At 43.9% G+C, this 22,043-nt stretch overlaps 1 long non-coding RNA gene across 2 annotated transcripts in view; it reads right to left on the bottom strand.

Moving 5' to 3' along the window:
* Positions 1-22,043, bottom strand: part of LOC138283344 (uncharacterized) — a 338,849-nt gene that overhangs the window by 124,385 nt on the left and 192,421 nt on the right. For both annotated transcript variants that reach the window (XR_011201203.1, XR_011201202.1), the window contains one exon: positions 1,200-1,270. This is a non-coding gene — a long non-coding RNA (uncharacterized lncRNA). The remainder of the gene's footprint in view (positions 1-1,199; positions 1,271-22,043) is intronic.

Genomic DNA, 22,043 nt, shown 5'->3' with positions numbered 1-22,043 from the left:
TACCCTGTAGAGATCATATTTTGGAAATCTGTCAAATAGGAAATTATTATTAGCAATTTCCTATTCGCGAATTGCAACCACATGCACTTAGGATTTCCTATTTGGGACTAATCAAAAAATGGGCTCTTAAGAAATGCAATTATCACTGACTTGATACAGGTAGTAAGCATGTGCAAACTATAAAAAGACCCCCGAACAGACAGCAATTGTGACATCTGGGTCTTTGAAAATGGCAGCATTATACATCTCGGTGAGAAGGATGATAATTCAGGCTGTAAGGGACAGCGGGAGGAGGAGGCAAGAGAGGATATTTAGGGTGAGGGTCACCCTCTTAACCTGACAGAGGAGAAAATAATAAACAGATACGGACTGGCTAGTCAGGTCATACTTGACCTGATAGCTGATTTACAACCCTAGCTACAGGCCCCTACACTCAGGAGCAATGTCTTACTTTCCCAATATTCAGGTATTGTGTTGTCTATATCTCCTATCATCAAGGAGTTACCATTCAGTCATAGCAGTTGCAGGGGAGGTGTCACAGAGCACATATTCAAGGTTTTTCCACCACAAGTTTCTAGATGTAATGTTTGAAAAGCTGATCCAATACATCTATTTTACCAATGCACCCCAAGATTTGCAGCAGACAAAACTGAATTTCTATAGAGTAGGAGAGTTTCCCAGCGTCATTGGCTGTGTGGATGGCACATATTGCCATTTGTCCCCCTTCAGCATAAGAATACATTTACAGGAAGAGTGGTGGGATGCTTTATTTGCATGATTAATTAAAATCTTAGCAAAGAACACAATGCATGAAAGTTCTTCAAGACTACTACGGACATGAAATCACAGTTCATCATGGACTCCAACATCCTTGCAGAACATGTTTGTAACACATTACATAAGTTCTCTAAAACTATTACAAGCGTAAAATCATAAAATGCTGTATGGTTTTAATTAATTAAAATATGAAGTTCAAAATTCTCACAACAGCTAATTGCAACACATTGCATAAAGTTTACTGAAGCTATTGACATATAATGAGATCGCTGTAAGGTGCTAATTATAAAGTGCAAAGCCTTTTGCTGAACATACTTCATCACACTATGCCTTCAAAATCATACCTGAGCAGTACAAAAGAGGCGTGCTAAAAGGATTAAGTGGCCTGGGAGAGTCTTAGCATGCATACTTAAAAATCTTACCAGTTTACAGTTTATCTGCGGGTCAGCTGGATCCAAAACTTTCATTACTGCTGGCTGACAGGAACGAACCCCTGGCAAGACAAAAGCAGGTTTTAGCAATTGGAGCTGAGCTTTTCTAAGAGCTGGACAGATAAAAATAAAATTAACAATTTCCTCAGTCACAGCACCACACAGTCTGCATGACATCTCATCACCATTCTTCCATGCTGGCTGGTCCGTCAATGATGGCAGAGACCCTAATCGTAAGGCAAGCAATTGACTTTTCAGATGAACCAGAGACGTTACATTCAAATACAGTGCTGGATCCAGTCTACTATAGTTATGCAGAACCATTACAGGAAGAGCACACACTCCCTGAATGTGCAGGTGGTGTGTACAGTCATGTTCTGCCACAGTGGGATAAACAACCGACTGGCACGGGAAATTTGAAGATGGGTTTGTGCTAGGCATGATGATCTCAACTCACTGAACGCACTGGCCAGGAGTGTGTGTGTGACCTGTCCTAATAGTTTTCTCTCTCATGCTCCGAAGGTGACAGTGGATATTCCTTGGGCCCCTTGATACTCACACATTTCCTGACCCTTAGGACACCAAGCCAGAAACTTTACAACAGGGCACCCAAGTCAACATGCTTAATCGTTGAGCAAACATTTGACATACTCAAGTCCTGCTTCAGGATCATCCACAAGACCAAGGTGCACTTCTCCACAGGCTACACCACACATGCTGCAAAATAACAGCGAGCTGTGCCATCCTGCACAACACTATGATGAGGAGGGAACTGCACAATTTTACCATTGAACCAGATTCTGATGATGACTCTAATGATGACCATAAGCATTACAGGGGCAACAGGATGGAACCCATGCACCTGGGGGACAGGCAAGAAGCACAGAGATAACAAACAACTATTTCTGAGGCAAAGGCATGACATAGTAGGAATGAAACATCACATATGGAGTAGTGCTTGGTGTACAACTCAATGGCCAGCTTTTTTTCAGGGGGATCATACAACACACAAATTAAACATGTATGAGCATGTGTAGGTGGTACATATGTGCCAAACATAGAGAAATCAAACAGAATTCAGATGGATTCACTTTTTGCTTCCCATTGTTGTGCCTTGCTTCTCAGCTGCACTGTGTTGTGGTCCTGATTCTGGGTCAGAGATCTTGGCAGATGCACCTAGAGGGGCAGGCCTCATGAGCAGACACATCACTGATGTTTGATCCATCCTCGATCTCAGTTGTTGGTGGGGAAACTGTTTTTTTTTCTCTTCTGGCAACTGTTTATACAAAGGCTATCGCTGTGGATCCACCACTAAAAATTATGCTTGTTGGTATGCTCTCACAAGCAACTTTTCATTTCAAGCATGCCTGAATGAGACCATGTTTTGTTTCATGAACAGCTCAAAACAGCTCTCAGGAGAAGCATGCACAATAGGCGTGCTTGTCACCAGAAGAAATGTTCCAATCTCTGTGGACAGCAATAATCAGTCTCCCAAAGCTGCAAGATGGACAGCCACAGCGTCGTCAGATGTAATATTTTTGTATGTGGTCGGGCTTGTACAGATCATGCGTGCAAGATGGCCACCACAGCGTCGACCAGTGTAATTCTTTGCAGGTAGTCGGATTTGTTCGGGTCACACAGGTGCATTAACCTTCACTTCATATTTTCACACAGTTCACTTGCACCAGTCACCGTGGCAGAGATACTGAGAACCCGCCTGAGAAGCTTGCCTCGTGCTGCTCACACATCACATGCTTACATGTGCTTTAGGGTTCTGTAATTGTTTGAAAGATGCAGGAGCTTGACGTTTCCTTGTGCTTGCTTGTACCAAGTGTTTGCAATCACAGCTGGTGTAAGTTACAGTTTGAATGATGCTGCAGTAGCAGGCCCCATAGCAACTGCTAAAATGGGTGAGGAGCACGTAGAGGGAAAATATTAATCTTGCTTACCATCTTGCAGCACAAACAGTGTCTTAATTAGGTCCTCACCCAACTCCAAGGATGTACCTCTAGTCCTAGGGAGTTCTGAATCTGCCATTACATCGCAGAGAGGTTCCCTTTAATGGGGAGTTGGTCTCTGGTCCAGGACGAGTTGTTGCGATGCAGATCTAGGAGCACTGTCACAGGTACAAGATATCACACCTTTGATTTGTGAAGACCCTGTTGTTACAAGCACGGGTCGCTTCTTGTTGACCTTTTGCAGGTTCATCAGACCTGAGGTTCTGGTGCCAGAGGTCCCCTTAGATTCGGGATTTAGGGGTGTTTGCCATTTGGAAGCTAGTGGCAAATGGGCTGCTAGTCCCAGCTGCTAACCCGCTGCTGAAGTGACCACATCCAGAGATATGCAGCACTTTTTGCTACCCAGAATCCTATAAAAATGGCAGAATCCATCCTCGGCTGTACAGAGCAGGTAGCCCACCCTTGGGGTGTGGCTAGCTTTCTGATTGTGTGTTCCCCTCCTGACTATCTAATTTCCCCAAAAAAACAACAACAAAGAGGGGCCAATGTGGGAGATTTGGAGGGAGTCCTCCTGGTCTTGTGCGTAAAGCTCCCGACAGTCAAATAATCAAAAAGGATACACACGGTTCCAAAAAAGCCAAACGGTTTCTTTCGCACTCAGTGGTTCTGAATTCAATGGAAACCACAAATGGTCGAAGCAAAAGCCCTCACTCACCTTCCGGTGACATGCTTCATCATAGGGCCAAGCTCCTCGTCAGGCCGACACTGCAATGCCTGACGGGCCCCACACAGGGGCTCTATGCCGGAGATCTTTTGGAAGTAATGAACAACTGGTCAAAATTCGTGAAGGATTGGTGTTAGGAAAATTAAAAATGACTAGAGGTAACAGATCTGCAAATTTATTCTAATACTGAAACCTCTGACATGATTAAAAACAATACACAGGTATATGGTAGATTAATACCTACACTCCCCATATAAAAATAAAGTAGTATGTTTACAAAATCTCATAATCGAGAGTAGTAAAAAGAAGTAACCACAGGATCCCCTGTGTTACTCAATATCGTAGGTCAACATGTTTCTCGCCTTTATTTTAGCCAATATATGGTCTAATGCGATTTTTCAGGACCATAGTACATACCTAATCCTTAAAGCAATTAGGACTTCCGCAGTACGGGAATCCAAAAACCTAATGAAAACAGAGAAGAAAGAAACCAAAGTCAAAGCATCTCACAATAGTCAGAGGTGGAATATTCGCAATATCCAGAGATATCCCAAAAAGGTGCCTTGTGACAAAGGTGCAATATTAGTGAAAACAATAAAAAACCAATTTAGTAAAGACACAGCAATGCTTACCCTCCAAATATTAAAGGTAGGGCCTCATCGGGGAGACTTCAGGCTTTTAAAAGCCACTATGGTCTAGATATATGCACAGAGAACAAAGATCCTTAAATGGTACAATAATTTAGTAAGGAGTCTGTGCATTTAGTGTAATCAAACGACCATGACAGGTAAAGTGAGTCATAAAAACAAACAGCTTCTCTCACAGAGAACAGTAACAGGGCCCCCCAGTATGTAAAAATAGAGTAGAACGGAATGCAAAAAGAGCTAATAAACGCTTCTGATGCACTAATAAGAATAAAAATAACAATAAAGTAAAGAAAGGTCAATGTGTCAAGCTCCATATATATGAGGATGGACATCTAGTCATAGTAGAAAGATTGCTCGAAAAAAGAAAAATATCAGAGTCACAGATGTAGTGACTGTACCGCAATCTAGCAGAAAAAGTCACTGCTACGTTCACAAAAGATATATATATATATATATGGGTCGCAGGGATGTGTACAGAACAAGCATTGAAATCCTAATGGGTTGTCACTGTCAAGTTTTAATAATAGACAGGGAGGCGCTTTAAGCAAAGGAATACATATATATAAATGTATCTGTATCTGTATGTGCTGGGTAGGCGCGTAGCGCATTTCAGCTTCAAAATCAAACAAACAATCACAAACGAGAGAGCACGCGGAAATACTAGCGTGTCTGAACTCGTTTGGCAAATCAACAAAAGAAGAATCAGCGCACGGAACTGTTCGCGCGTCTCTGACATTTACTGCCGGGACCCTTTGTAGAAATAATAATGCTACGTGCTGGGATGACTCGAAATTTAAGAAGCGTCCCAGCTCGTAAAAAGAAATAAAGAGAAGGAACGAGCGCATGGGGAACCCTACGCGTCTCACCTCCTTGGTTACAAAAACACTAGGCAACAGGATAGCGTGCGGGATCTTTGGCACGCCGTAGTTCTCATCACCATAAATACAGGGGATCTAATAGTGTCCCTACTACAATCCCTAAGGAAACACGGTAAGTTATAAACACAAAATAAAAAATAAAAAAGAGCGGTTCATTGTGCAAGGCCGCAAATAAGAAAAGGGTCGAAACTAAAGGCAAGTAAAAATTAAAGAATACAAAGGTACACCACCAAGCACTTACTTAACATGGAACCAAGGATACCGGACCACCTACGCCTGATGTAAACCCCGAAACTACGGGGGAAGAGCAGATACACAGCCATTAAAAAGGAGAAGGGAGGTCAAACATAGAAAAAGGACTCACAGTGAAGATGAGGTAAAGGATGACAAACATTGTCGTCCATCTTAGAGGGGGTCCATACAGATGGTGTCAGATACACCATACAGAAAAGAGCAATGTCACTATCCTCATCCTAATGATGAATTCAGACCCAAATCAGAAAAAACTGTATATTAGTGAGTTAAATAAATTCCTATATATATATAAAAAAAAATTATATACAAAAAAGACACGGTTCTCAGTGGTAAAATTAGTCCACTGAATATCGTTGTTAAGTCCAGATATATGAGTCTTAAGCCTGAAGACCCATCGCTGTTCTTTCTCAAAAAGTATTGTCACGCAATCTTTACTGTCCCTAATAGTTTCTAGAACAATCCAGCTGATGTCCTCAGGAGTATGTTGTTTCTCAATGTAATGGTTGGTCAATTTTGTGGCGGACCTCTTGCATCTTATAGTGCTGCGGTGTTCATTAATTCGGATTTTCACCATCCTGGTCGTCATACCAATGTACTTCAGATTGCACGGACATGTAATCATATAAATACAATCTTTTGTGCGGCAATTGGTATGGGACCTCGATTGCCAAGTTTTGGGTTCGCCTCTATCTACCTCTTGAATGTTCCTAGTCATCGTGCAAACATTGCAACCACCACATGGGTAGTGTCCCTTGACTTTAAGCCACTGACTGGGACCGGTGTTGTCACGGGGTCGGTGAATCGTGGGTCTTGTGTGGACAACTAGGTCTTTAATGTTATGAGTTCTCTTGAAGACAAATAAAGGGCGTTCTAGTGTTTCGCCCGCACTGGTCAGGATCGGCCAGAGTCTACGAACAATACCTTTGATCCGGTTACTTAACGGAGTAAATGTGGTAACACAAGTCAGTCTAGATTGTTGTGTACGAGTATTGGTAGTCAGTAATGCTTCTCTAGGTATGTTACTAGCCCTCTTCTTTGCTTGTTGAATATTGCGCGCTGGGTAGTTGCGTTCACCAAGTTTACGACACAATGTATTAGCTTGGGTATGGAAATCACTCTTGTCTGAGCAGTTGCGTCGTATCCTGAGGAATTGGCCAAAAGGTAAGTTGTCTCGTAATGCCTTAGGATGATGGCTACTGTAAAGTAACAAGCTATTCCTGTCGGTGGGTTTATGAAACACGGAAGAGTGGAGATAACCTTCTCTGAGTATGATTCGCAGGTCAAGAAAGGACACCTCTTTATCAGAGATGGTGGAGCTAAAACAAAGATGGGTATCCAACGTGTTAACCCACTGTGTAAAAGCTGTTGCTTGATCTTTATTGCCTTTACAAATTACTAGGATATCGTCTATGTACCGGTGCCATAGCCTAATGTTGGAAAAAAAACATTGACCTCCCTTCTCCTTTTTAATGGCTGTGTATCTGCTCTTCCCCCGTAGTTCCGGGGTTTACATCAGGCGTAGGTGGTCCGGTATCCTTGGTTCCACGTTAAGTAAGTGCTTGGTGGTGTACCTTTGTATTCTTCAATTTTTACTTGCCTTTAGTTTTGACCCTTTTCTTATTTGCGGCCTTGCACAATGAACCGCTATTTTTTATTTTGTGTTTACAACTTACCGCGTTTCCTTAGGGATTGTAGTAGGGACACTATGAGATCCCTGGTATTTATGGTGATGAGAACTATGGCGTGCCAAAGATCCCACACGCTATCCCGTTGCCTAGTGTTTTTGTAACCAATGAGGTGAGACGCGTAGGGTTCCCCACGCGCTCGTTCCTTCTCTTTATTTCTTTTTACAAGCTGGGACGCTTCTTAAATTTCGCGTCATCCCAGCACGTAGCATTACTATTTCTACAAAGGGTCCCAGCAGTAAATGTCAGAGACGCACGAACAGTTCCGTGCGCTGATTCTTCTTTTGTTGATTTGCCAAACGAGTTCAGACACGCTAGTATTTCCGCGTGCTCTCTCGTTTGTGATTGTTTGTTTGATTTTGAAGCTGAAATGCGCTACGCGCCTACCCAGCACATACAGATACAGATACATTTATATATGTATTCCTTTGCTTAAAGCGCCTCCCTGTCTATTATTAAAACTTGACAGTGACAACACATTAGGATTTCAATGCTTGTTGTGTACACATCCCTGCGACCCATATATATATATATATATATATCTTTTTTGAACGTAGCAGTGACTTTTTCTGCTAGATTGCGGTATTTTTTCGAGCAATCTTTCTACTATGACTAGATGTCCATCCTCATATATATGGAGCTTGACACATTGACCTTTCTTTACTTTATTGTTATTTTTATTCTTATTAGTGCATCAGAAGCGTTTATTAGCTCTTTTTGCATTCCGTTCTACTCTAGTTTTTACATACTGGGGGGCCCTGTTACTGTTCTCTGTGAGAGAAGCTGTTTGTTTTTATGACTCACTTTACCTGTCATGGTCGTTTGATTACACTAAATGCACAGACTCCTTACTAAATTATTGTACCATTTAAGGATCTTTGTTCTCTGTGCATATATCTAGACCATAGTGGCTTTTAAAAGCCTGAAGTCTCCCCGATGAGGCCCTACCTTTAATATTTGGAGGGTAAGCATTGCTGTGTCTTTACTAAATTGGTTTTTTATTGTTTTCACTAATATTGCACCTTTGTCACAAGGCACCTTTTTGGGATATCTCTGGATATTGCGAATATTCCACCTCTGACTAATGTGAGATGCTTTGACTTTGGTTTCTTTCTTCTCTGTTTTCATTAGGTTTTTGGATTCCCGTACTGCGGAAGTCCTAATTGCTTTAAGGATTAGGTATGTACTATGGTCCTGAAGAATCGCATTAGACCATATATTGGCTAAAAAAAAGGCGAGAAACATGTTGACCTACGATATTGAGTAACACAGGGGATCCTGTGGTTACTTCTTTTTACTACTCTCGATTATGAGATTTAGTAAACATACTACTTTATTTTTATATGGGGAGTGTAGGCATTAATCTACCATATCCCTGTGTATTGTTTTTAATTATGACAGAGGTTTCAGTATTAGAATACATTTGCAGATCTGTTACCTCTAGTCATTTTTAATTTTCCTAACACCAATCCTTCACGAATTTTGACCGGTTGTACATTACTTCCAAAAGATCTCTGGCAAAGAGCCCCTGTGTGGGGCCCGTCAGACATTGCAGTGCCGGCCTGACGAGGAGCTTGGCCCTATGATGAAGCATGTCACCGGAAGGTGAGTGAGGGCTTTTGCTTCGACCATTTGTGGTTTCCATTGAATTCAGAACTACTGAGTGCGAAAGAAACCGTTTGGCTTTTTTGGAACTGTGTGTACCCTTTTTGATTTATATCTAATTTCCCCACCTGCCTGGGTGCAAATGTGCCTGGGGCTGGGGGACGGCTTTGTCCTCCTCTGAGGGACAGCCTGCTTGCATATAAAAGATTGTGCAGCATTTGAATCTCACCGGCTTGATTTGCCACTTCACTAGCCATCCTCCCAGGGATGGAGCTGTCACCTTCTTCCCCAGCAGGCCTTTGTCTCAGACTCCTGGAAGTCTTTACACCTTCTGGCAGGGGATCAGACTCCTGTATTGGCCGCAGCTGGTGTGGGCCATCAGTCAAGGCACTGGAAAGGCTGAGACAACGAGGTGGACAACCTCTAAGGTAGCCACCTTGGTAAATGTCACATTAAATATGACTTGAGAAGCAAGTTAGTTTTAATAAGGCAAGATGGTTTATACCAAACATGACAGGTTTCACTGAAGCCATAATGGAGCTGGCAACATCAAGATGCCAAGGTGCCAGCTCATATTATCTTGTGGCCCCTTGATCACTTATAGTAGCTCCTAATGGAAGGGGGCTACTACAGGGAGATATGCACTTGTACTTATATGCCCACTCCTTTCATATAATGCACCCTGCTGCCTCCTGGGCTCATAAGGCCTACATTAGGGGTGACCTACATATATTAAAAATAGTGCATTTGCTTTGCCACTCATGGTGAGGGCAAAGTAGAGTTTGAACACTGTCCATATGGGTTGCAATGGCAGGCCTGCTGTCATATGTTTACTTGGGGCACTCAGGGTGGCACAAACAGTGCTTCAGGCCCAGGCAACCCCTTTAACTCCCATGCACTGCGTATGATTGGTTCCAAATGCTAGGGAGATATCAGAGGGTTAAAATCCTTGCCAGTTGAGGATACAATTCACATATATCAAATTTAGGAAAAGAGCACTGACACTGGGCCCTGGTTAGCCTGGTTAGCAGGCTTCTTGCACTGTTAGAGTTAAAAAAAAAACAGCAGCTACTAGTTCAAATGGGAGCAAATAGTAGGGGGAAACGTGCAAAATCCTTGTTTGTCTATACCGTTCTACTCCATTCTGACCTCCAGAGTGAGTGGCAGTGATGGGAGTGGGTAAAGGTTTTGCAGGCCACCAGGTGGAGTCCCACGGGGGGGGTCTTCTTTTCTGAAGAAGACAACTTTGGTCTTAGTGCTGTGACTATAACTGGCCAGATTTGTGGTGGTGGATTTTTTGTGGTGGGGATGTTGATCTGAAAGTTGACAATGAGGTGGTCAGTCTAGGAGAGAAGCATGGCTGTGGTAACTTGATGGAGTTGAAGGAAGCTAAGACGGGGTCAATGGTTGTCCAATGGAGTGTGGTTTCCTGGCTTTCAAGAAGTGTGGTTGAATTAGGTTTGATTTGGTCATACAGGTGGAAACTGAGGTTACCTAGCAGGATATAGGCTTTGGAGTAGATGGTGAGGGGAGCAACAAAGCCTTTGATGTTGCTGGTGACATTTGCTCAGTTGGTAGATCAGATTCCATTCAGAGTGAAGATGGCTGAGATCTGGAGTTTAAAATGCAGACATTCCATGAAGGGTGTCATGTTCTCTGTAACTGTGCTGCAGCTGATGGTCTCCCTGAAAATCAATGTGATTCCTTCTCTGATCTTGTGTTGGCAGGCTTTACATGCAATCTTATACTATATTGGCAAGGTTATGCCGTTGTTGGGTGCTAAGTAGAGGTCAACCATGATTCTGTGAGGAAGAGAATGTCTGGGGCATTGTTGTCCAGCAGGATGTGCATGCTTGCTGAGCGAGCTGGTGTTGAGGAGCATGCAAAATAGATTTGATTGATTGTCGAAATACCCTGTGTGGTACTTATGGTTTAACAACCATCCCTGACTTTCTGATCTCCTACTACATTGCGGACCCACCAGCTGTGTATTTTAAAGTTCATAGGTTAAATAATAATTTTAGATTTTAATATTCCAGCGTCACATGTCTCAATATAATATGGTAATCTTAGATTATTTATGTGGTAAACATTGCCTCCAGGTGCACCACAATGTGACACTCAAGACATATTTCACTCTATTTGGAGCACTTTAGAGGTGCTTATCAGTGGAAGCTTGTGATTGTGATCAACCAAGTATTTATAAAGCATAAGGCTTCATCACCTGCTCAAATAACAATACACAGTGCATGGGAATCTCCCAGATTGTCTTCACCAGCCCCTCGAAGGCAAACACGTCAATCTAAAGAGGTGTACATTTTCATGTATATGCGCAATTCAAACTCATCACTCTAGAGTTGTAAGGCTGGTTTGCACGCAGCAACATTTCCGTACAGCATAGGTTGAGTGTTGCTTGGTTAATCCCATAAATTGTATTTCTCACAATAAAATGATAGCAAATAGCAAAATAAACCATGTAGCGCTTTTAAGTTCATGTATTTTTGTGTTAATTTTCTGTTTTCACAAAATCTGCACTGTCAAATAACAACTCCTTCGAACCACCCATGTTTTACAGCTAGAGTCTAAAAATGTGTCAGTGGTAAACTTGTTTGATCAACTACTCCCAGGGCCCAGCTAAACACACTATGGCAGTTAGAGATGAACTTGTGACTGTTCCGATTAGAGCACTGAAGCCCTGTTGGGTTAAAGACAGGTTGTCTCCAGAGAGGTAGACCTCATGAGGGTATCATTTCATGTTCAAGTAAATAGAGCAATTTAGGAAGGAACCAGGATCCCTCGCCATTTGTGATGTCCCTCGGGCCAGAGTCCCCAAGCACCAAGTTCAACAATGTTAATGCTGGTGTTGCAATTTCCTCTGATTTCTAACAGACATGTGTGTATTCTCGTCAATTCCGCGGGGAAATGGGCAGGTGTTCCTTTCAAATTTGTCCTTCGATCATACAATGTGTATTAGTCAAGTACAGTGCAGGCTCGAAAAAGGTCTCAGAGATAACATAACGTTTGGCATGTGGATTTAATGAAGGTGGTAACCGTGTCTTTAGCTTGCACAGTCGTCTACATCAATCACACTATATTTCCATGAATTGTTTTCGTATGCATCTTTAAGGGCTGTCAAAAACGCACCTCCTTTGGAAACTGAAATATGAATACACATGATAAAATCATGCCTAGTTTCTAATTTTCACTCTCAGAGGTCATTGTTGTGCATAATGAGTCTATGATTAGCACCGAGCTCCAAAAAGGAAATTACTAAATCCCCTTTTAACAATAATAAAGATAAGACACCATAGGCGTGTATTAAGCATCCCTACTCAAAACCAGAGACAAGGGTATCTGCGCTAATTAGCATATACGATAAAGGAAGCGCTTGCAACTCAATAGAGAAGATAGTGATTGTGTAAAGAGCTACGGTTTTGAATTAAAAAGGCATTTCGCGCAGCATGGACTGGAAACTCCCCCTTCGAAGGAATAATTTCTCGGTATTTGTTTTTGCTAACCACAACCTATCTAGGTAAAGCCTGAAATCATCAACCCGAAGAGCTCTGTGCTCTCATCCATTGGCTTAAGAAATCAACACAGACCAAGTTTAAACTTCCAGCAGGTAATCTAACCAGCAAATCGATGTGCATAATTTATCGAGAGTAAAGAGTTGCTCCTTTGAACTCTTTTGGATGAAGCGGCCAAGCTAGCAGGCCTCTCAGAGGTTTTTGCAGGGCCTTCGTCAATAGTTTGAAGCTGGGCACAGTGGGTGCTTTTTTCCTCTTTGTTTAGAGAAATGCGTAACGGATTCGAGGATCATCTTACAAGTGGAAATTGGTGTGGAGATGCAAGCAGAGCTAGAGTCAGGGAGGCTCCAGCCGTCCAGAGAGGCATTGTCTGCTCCCACCATACATACTGCTTCAGGGGCCGGGGTGGGAGGACTTGGAGTTTGCAGAGGAAAATATCAGAACTGAATACAAATTAGAATTTCTAAATTTGAATTTCTAGAGCCCATAGAGTTCTGCCACTTGTAGTTAGAGCCTAAGTATAAAGCAAAGATCACCCAGAGAAAGAGAAAACACAGCATCTGGTGCCATCTAGAGAAATATTAGATTTAAAAATTTAAGGACATATTACAGATGTAATATATATGCAATCTTGAAGAGACGGAATGGAGATTGAGTGGGAGACTATGATAAGTGAGTTCGTAAAGTGCGCTATCACCCCCAATGTTATCCTGGCACTGAGCAGGTGTGTGTGCCTGTAGGAGGCTGGACTGGCTTGTAGTGAGTACCAAGGGGTACTTACACCTTGCACCAGGCCCTGGTATCCCTTATTAGTGTATAGGGTGCCTAGCAGCTTAGGCTGATAGATAATGGTAGCTTAGCAGAGCATCTTAGGCTGAACTAGGAGACGAGTGAAGCTCCTACAGTACCACTAGTGTCATATGCACAATATCATAAGAAAACACAATACACAGATATACTAAAAATAAAGGTACTTTATTTTTATGACAATATGCCAAAGTATCTCAGTGAGTACCCTCAGTATGAGGATAGCAAATATACACAAGATATATGTACACAATACCAAAAATATGCAGTATAGTATTAGAAAACAGTGCAAACAATGTATAATTACAATAGGGTGCAATGGGGACACATAGGGATAGGGGCAACACAAACCATATACTCCAAAAGTGGAATGCGAACCACGAATGGACCCCAAACCTATGTGACCTTGTAGAGGGTCGCTGGGACTGTAAGAAAACAGTGAGGGTTAGAAAAATAGCCCACACCAAGATCCTGAAAAGTGAGTGCAAAGTGCACTAAAGTTCCCCAAAGAGCACAGAAGTCGTGATAGGGGAATTCTGCAGGAAAGACCAAAACCAGCAATGCAACAACGATGGATTTCCAGACGAGGGTACCTGTGGAACAAGGGGACCAAGTCCAAAAGTCACGATCAAGTTGAGAGTGGGCAGATGCCCAGGAAATGCCAGCTGTGGGTGCAAAGAAGCTGCTACTGGACAGTAGAAGCTGAGGATTCTGCAAGAACGACAAGGGCTAGAAACTTCCCCTTTGGAGGATAGATGTCCCACGCTGTGGAGAGTTGTGCAGAAGTGATTTCCTGCGGAAAGACCATAAACAAGCCTTGCTAGCTGCAAAGCTCGCGGTTAGGGTTTTTGGGTGCTGCTGTGGCCCAGGAGGGACCAGGATGTCGCCAATTGCGTCAGGGGACAGAGGGGGCCCCAGCAAGACAAGGAGCCCTCTCAGAAGCAGGCAGAACCCGCAGAAGTGCCAGAACAGGCACTATGAAGTGGAGTGAAATGGTGCTCACCCGAAGTTGCACAAGGGAGTCCCACACCGCCAGAGGACAACTCAGGAGGTCGTGCAATGCAGGTTAGAGTGCCGTGGACCCAGGCTTGGCTGTGCACAAAGGATTCCCTCAGAAAGTGCACAGGAGCCGGAGTAGCTGCAAAACACGCGGTTCCCAGCAATGCAGTCTGGCGTGGGGAGGCAAGAACTTACCTCCACCAAACTTGGAATGAAGAGTCACTGGACTGTGGGAGTCACTTGGACAGAGTTGCTGAGTTCAAGGGACCTCGCTCGTCATGCTGAGAGGAGACCCAGAGGACCGGTGATGCAGTTCTTTGGTGCCTGCGGTTGCAGGGGGACGATTCCGTCGACCCACTGGAGATTTCTTCGGAGCTTCTAGTGCGGAGAGGAGGCAGATTACCCCCACAGCATGCACCGCCAGGAAAACAGTCGATAAGGCAGCAGGCTCAGCGTTACAGTGTCGCAGTAGTCGTCTTCGCTACTGTGTTGCAGTTTTGCAGGCTTCCAGCGCGGCCAGCAGTCGATTCCTTGGCAGAAGGTGAAGAGAGAGATGCAGAGGAACTCGGATGTGCTCTTGCATTCTTTATCTAAGGAAATCCCCAAAGCAGAGACCCTAAATAGCCAGAAAAGAGGGTTTGGCTACTTAGGAGAGAAGATAGGCTAGCAACACCTGAAGGAGCCTATCAGAAGGAGTTTCTGACGTCACCTGCTGGCCCTGGCCACTCAGAGCAGTCCAGTGTGCCAGCAGCACCTCTGTTTCCAAGATGGCAGAGGTCTGGAGCACACTGGAGGAGCTCTGGGCACCTCCCAGGGGAGGTGCAGGTCAGGGCAGTGGTCACTCCCCTTTCCTTTGTCCAGTTTCGCGCCAGAGCAGGGCTGAGGGGTCCCTGAACCGGTGTAGACTGGCTTATGCAGAAATGGGCACCATCTGTGCCCATGAAAGCATTTCCAGATGCTGGGGGAGGCTACTCCTCCCCTGCCTTAACACCTTTTTCCAAAAGGAGGGGGTGTAACACCCTCTCTCTGAGGAAGTCCTTTGTTCTGCCATCCTGGGCCAAGCCTGGCTGGATCCCAGGAGGGCAGAAACCTGCCTGAGGGGTTGGCAGCAGCAGCAGCAGTGAAACCCCTGAAAAGACAGTTTGGCAGTACCCGGATCTGTGCTACAGACACGTGGGATCATGGGATTGTGCCAACAAAGCCAGGATGGCATAGAGGGGGCAATTCCATAATCATAGACATGTTACATGGCCATATTCGGAGTTACCATTGTGAAGCTACACATATGTATTGACCTATGTGCAGTGCATGCGTGTAAGGGTGTCCCTGCACTCACAAAGTCCGGGGAATTTGCCCTGAACAATGTGGGGGCACCTTGGCTAGTGCAAGGGTGCCCACACACTAAGTAACTTAGCACCCAACCTTTACCAGGTAAAGGTTAGACATATAGGTGACTTATAAGTTACTTAAGTGCAGTGGTAAATGGCTGTGAAATAACGTGGACGTTATTTCACTCAGGCTGCGGTGGCAGGCCTGTGTAAGAATTGTCAGAGCTCCCTATGGGTGGCAAAAGAAATGCTGCAGCCCATAGGGAACTCCTGGAACCCCAATACCCTGGGTACCTCAGTACCATATACTAGGGAATTATAAGGGTGTTCCAGTATGCCAATGTAAATTGGTGAAATTGGTCACCAGCCTGTTAGTGACAATTTGGAAAGAAATGAGAGAGCATAACTACTGAGGTTCTGGATAGCAGAGCCTCAGTGAGACAGTTAGTCATAACACAGGTAACACATACAGGGCACACTTATGAACACTGGGGCCCTGGCTGGCAGGGTCCCAGTGACACATACAACTAAAACAACATATATACAGTGAAATATGGGGGTAACATGCCAGGCAAGATGGTACTTTCCTACAGTGCCTAGCACTGTTTATGATAAGTTGGTAAATTGAAAAGTCAGGTCTTCAGCTTCTTGCAGAAAGCAAGAAGAGAGGATGAGCTTCTGATGTTGTGTGGCAGGTCGTTCCACACATTAGGATTGATGTAAGAGATCGCCCTTTCTCCTGATCTGATTCTTTGTATGTGTGAGATGTGTGTGAGTAGGAGTCCTGCAGAGCGGAGGTGTCTGAGTGGTGGGTGGTAGGAGTTGCAATTGTTTAGGTCAGTGGTTCCCAACCTGTGGTCCGGGGACCCCTGGGGGTCCGCGAAGCCTTCTCAGGGCGTCCGCGAGAGCCTAGAAAATTAAAAATTATTAACAAATACTGGCAAATTTGGCCCCTAGCTTCCAGTAATGACTCAGGCGGGGGTCCCCGGATTCTAATGATGATTCAGTGGAGGTCCCTGTGTTCCATTAATGTTAAAGTGGGAGTCCACAGAAATCAGAATGTTGGGAACCACTGGTTTAGGTAGTTCGGGCCTGAGTTATGTAGTGCCTTGAACTGTTCTGTGAGTTGTTTGAAATGAGTGTGTTTGTGTATAGGGAGACAGTGTAGTTCCCTGAGGTGTAGTGTGTGGATGGTTTGGTGACCTAGAGTAGCTGGTGTTCCCATAATCCAGCTTTATGGTGACTAAGGGGGTGAATGACAGTTTTGCGGGTGACTAGGGGGTGAGAGACAGTTTTTTTTAGTGCTGTTTAGGAGTCATTTGAAGATTTTTCTCAGCACCTTCAAGGTGTGGAACAATGACTGTGTTGACTTGTGTGGTCATGCCCAGTTTACAGTTGATTTCAATGAAGGATATTAAAAAGAAGAAACGTGAAAATAGGGTGTAGAAGTGAATACATTAGTAAGAGGAGAAAAAAATTAAAATAAGAGTGGAGCATATAGAGTGGTAAAGACAACATAGGGGAATTGACTGGGAATTACTGTGCTTGTCGGAGGGGAATAAACATGCACATGTCCCTGATAAATAAAAAAAGAAAACTCTAAACCATACTGGCGGCCCTACATTACCTTTGAGATTGGAACCAATGTAATCATGGGCTGGTAGTGGAATTGGATATCTTTGAAAGATGATGGGACAGGAGGGCTTTGGATTCTTTTATTGAACCATGCATATAGTCTGAATTTTACAATTACTTTTTTTGCTTTCTATGTGCTAGAGCTATGGCTATTTCAATGGGGCCTCCTAGCCCGGGACAAAACACAATTTTGGTCACATGTGATTTTCTAAATTCCCTTAACTCACAGAAAGAGTGCTTGTGCTGCATCCTCTGCCCACAGGTGACACATTGGATCATCGTTTGGAAGAAACTCCTCAATGAGAGTTGGTAGCATTAACATAGCTCACAAAACAATCTCCACAACATCATAGGGCATTTTATTAGATTGACTTTCACAAAAAAAATGTGAACATTAACTTTGTGTCAATTATCTGACATTGTGTTGCTGGCTTTCAGCCTACTCACAACTCTGATTTACCAGATGGGCACCAGAACCTGTGAGCGTGAGGACAGCTGATGACATTTGGGATGGAAAGAGGACTTTGGATCTTATCATCGCTCACCCAGTAACATTCACCTTCGTACACAATACCTAATTTCTTCTTTACAGACACACTAATTTTGCAGGACTAGGGCTAGATATCTGCTGGGTTCAGGTATGAAATCAACCCTGCCCAATATGACTTTTCCCACAACAGTTTAGTGGTTAGGCTCAATCTTTATACATCAATAATACACAATAGAATGACTAGCATATGCTACTTGAGATTCGTAGAGAAATGATTTAAATGACCTATATCTCTATTTCTAGGCTCTGGGTTATTTCACCTATTAAAAACATTTAAATCACTCAGTAGACTAGAAATCTCCTTCATCATTGGTAACTTTAAAATACTCTATTTTCTGTTTTTGTCATGTTATAATCACAATATAAATCTTGGTAATATTGAGTCTATTTACGAATTTATGTAAATGTTATTCAGAACAAATGTACCATAATTGATTCTTACTATGTGGCTGCCTGAGCGGAGGACTGATAGAGCAACGAGAAGCAACTAATGGAGGAAAGGCTCAGGTTTCAGAGAGCATTTCAGAGTACAGCAACAGGAGTGGGAAAACGCCTCTCTTCTCAGTACTATGGAACGGAGGGACACTAAGGTCCATATTTATATTTTTTTTTGCGCCGCATTTGCGTCATTTTTTGAGGTAAAATCGGTGCAAACTTTCAAAATACAATTGGGGCAAATTTATACTCTGTCTGCGCCGAATGTGTGTCAAAAGCTTTGACGCACATTCAGCGCAAACGTTGCCCCGTATTTAAACTTTGACGCCCGAGCCCACAGACAACAAAATTCTGCCGTGTGAGTCATTTTTTGGATGCGCCAACCCGCCTTGCGTTAATCATATGCAAGGTAGGCGTTCCCGTCCAAAAAATGACTTAAACAGCCGTGCGTCTTATTTATGCTTTCGGGCAAAAATGACGCATGGCCGGGAGGCGGAGCCGGAAAATGACGCACAGCCCAATTTGCGTAAAAAATTAACGCCTGGGTCAGGGCAGGCGTTAGAATGGGGGCAAACACACCTGTATTTAATCAGAACACACAGAAGCAACAGCAGAGTAGCAACAGGGAGACATGGAGGTGATTCTAATCCAGCATGCACACAGAAGCAGAGCCCAGCAGCAACAACAGCAGCTACAACAACACCAGCAGGGACCCCAAAGGCAGTGCAGAAGGCAGGAGAGGATATTCCGCCCCAAAACAACCCTTCAGGGCTTCAGGGAAAACAACATCATCCAGAGGTACCAGTTGAACTGGCAGGCCATTAAGCAGCTGCTGCGCAACATTGAACCACAGTTGGCCCCCACTTTGCTGACACCCCGCACCACCCCAACAGAAACCAAGCTGCTTGCCATACTTCATATGCTGGCAAGTGGCTCTTTTCAAACAACTGGTGCACTGGTTGCCGGAACATCACAACCATCATTCTCTGCCTTTTTGCCCAAAGTACTGGATGCCATCATTGGACTGCTACATCTGCTTCCCTAACACACTGCAGAAGCAGCAGGAAACAAAACAGGGGTTCTACCTCATCAGTGGCTTCCCACATGTCCTTGGTGCAATCGACTGCACACATGTACGCCTTGTGCCACCTGCTGCAACTGAACACCTCTACCGCAACAGGAAGCACACACATTCCATCAACGTGCAGGCCATAGTCGATCACCAGGGATTGATCACCAACATTGTGGCTAAATATCCTGGGAGTGTACATGACTCCTTCATCTTCCGTCACTGCACCATCAATGAACACTTCCAGGATGGACGGTATGGTAATGGACTACTTGTTGGTAAGTACAAAAACCTACTTATATACACACTGCATAGCAACCCTCTAGGACACATACACCACAACAGCAACATGTGAACAGGAACAAACTGAGGTCGTGACATCGCTAGCCATGTTTCTTAGGTCACCATTGAACCTGTCACACATCTGAAATTACTGTACAGCCTAATGTTAAGACGTCAAAGATCACAATGTGTGGAATGTGTTGCCTAAATGTCACCTTGCAAAATGTAAGTGTCCCAATGACCTTTACATTAATCCATTGCATAAGTCTAAAGATATGGGATGTCCAGGGTACATTGATATGAACGTGTTAACAACACTGTCAATTTTAACCTGTGTATGGAACTGTCATCTCACCCCCAGTGAAGGCACATGGACACCTGTATCACAAGTCACAATGCTAGGGAGGGCACACTGTACTGCAAATCCCAAAACATACTGCTGACAACCGGTTAGCAGGCAAACACTTGTTTAGCCAAGGAAACAACACACTGCAGATGGCACATCCTACAAGCCTAGGATGCTACATTATAACACAAAAGAGTCACAGACAACACAAGACAACTACTGCCATGAAAGGTGATTTCAATAGGGCCAGCTACATCAACATGATCCCATTCATTTTCTCTTGCAGCTGATCAGGGGTATGGCATCCAGCCATGGATTATGACACCATTTGGCAACCCGAGTACTGCTGCAGAGCGTGCCTACAATGACGCACATAGGAGGTCACGCAGCATTGTTGAGAGGACCTTTGGCATCCTCAAGTCAAGGTTCCGGTGCCTCGACATCACTGGTGGTAGCCTCCTATATTCGCCGGAGATGGTCTGTAGGATCATCCTAACATGTGCAATATTGCACAACATTTGCATCAAAAGGAACATTCCCCTCCTGGAACCAGAGCCACACATGCCTGAAGAGGAAGAAGAGGAGGATGCTGGCCTGCAACATGAGGGGGAACTACAGAACACGGCTGCTGGTATATGCAGACGGCAACATATCGGCAACAATTTCTTTTAAGTATAATCACCTTCACCACTTTAGTTAACTAATTTAAATAAACACCTATAATAATCACGATATCATGGTCTGGCTATTCATTTTTGCACACCTTCATGTCTACTTATCAGAATAAGAGTGTTGCCTCATGGAGCATTGCTGAGATACTGATTAGGACACTGACCATCCCAGAGCTAATGTGATGCCTAACATACAATGGTCACATACACACACACGGTTAATTACATATATCATGTACATTTCTCCTTTGAAGGCCAATAGCAGAGGAAGACACCTATTTCACACATACATGTTGAAATCAAGGTCCAACGCAGCAAATGGCACACAACTAAGACACCATCACTCAAGAAGGGGAAAACAAGCCTCATACATGAGGCAGTCATTGTGCTTTTGCATCAGTAACAGGAATGTCTGACCAGACCCTTGACAGCAGTAAGTCCAACTGCATCCAATATTTGCAAGGACTATCTGTGACCAGAGTTCCCTAGAAGCAGAACATAGACAGCGCAAGTACCACACATATGAGCAGCATTGCACACATGACATTCCATGTACATGTCAGCCCATTTCCTAACTCCTGACACACCCATGAACCTGGTCACAACCCACCTGTCGGAAGAGGTCCCTGGAATACTAAGATGTGTACCCTGATATTCCCCCCTCAACAATCCAGTGTGCTACACCCTTTCCTATGGTATGCCATTGTCATTGTACATCTGACTGCATGGAGGTCAGGTTAATTTATACACTGTCTTCTAGTTTCAAAGCCCTGTTAGCACCTGTAGATTGCTTCCCATGTGAAAATGTCTCTTGGCTCTTAGAATGCAAATCTCACCTACAGGACTGGTGAGAAACAGATGCAGCCCACACCTGTGATCACCTCCATGCACATCACCCATTAAAAAAATTACTGCCCCTGCTGATGCCTGGAACAGCATAGGAGTTGCCATTTAGTCAATTACACCGTTAAGCATTGATACCAATTAAGCTGTGTAACACAGCCCTTAGGTTCATTTGTCACCTTCAAAAACACAGGACATACACAGTTTGACATGTCAACTGTCTAGTTTGTCCTCCAAACAGTCTGAGTCAGACCACTGATTATGTAACTTGTCAAATTGCTGGATCCTGAATCACCCTGCATTCTGTCAGCCTGACTGGCATCTGTCTGTGCGTCACACTAAAGTATCCCTGTGTCTACATATGTACCACACTTGCGTTAGCAAACCTCTCATTCATCAGGGGGTATTGGGCATGGGCTTCTTCAATGCATACACAAATACATTGTATAGCATCATCTGCTTTTTAACTGTACCATTTGAGTAAAATCCTCTGGGTAAAGCAACATTCATGGCCCATCCCTTGTCTGGGTCTCATTTTTGCATGAATGACAAAGTGTGACAGTGTCCCAGGGCCGTAAGCAGGGATTGGGT

The sequence above is a fragment of the Pleurodeles waltl genome, chromosome 3_1 (genome assembly GCF_031143425.1).
Source record: "Pleurodeles waltl isolate 20211129_DDA chromosome 3_1, aPleWal1.hap1.20221129, whole genome shotgun sequence".
Classification (NCBI taxonomy): domain Eukaryota; kingdom Metazoa; phylum Chordata; class Amphibia; order Caudata; family Salamandridae; genus Pleurodeles; species Pleurodeles waltl.
This window is presented reverse-complemented; position numbering and strand designations above follow the sequence as displayed.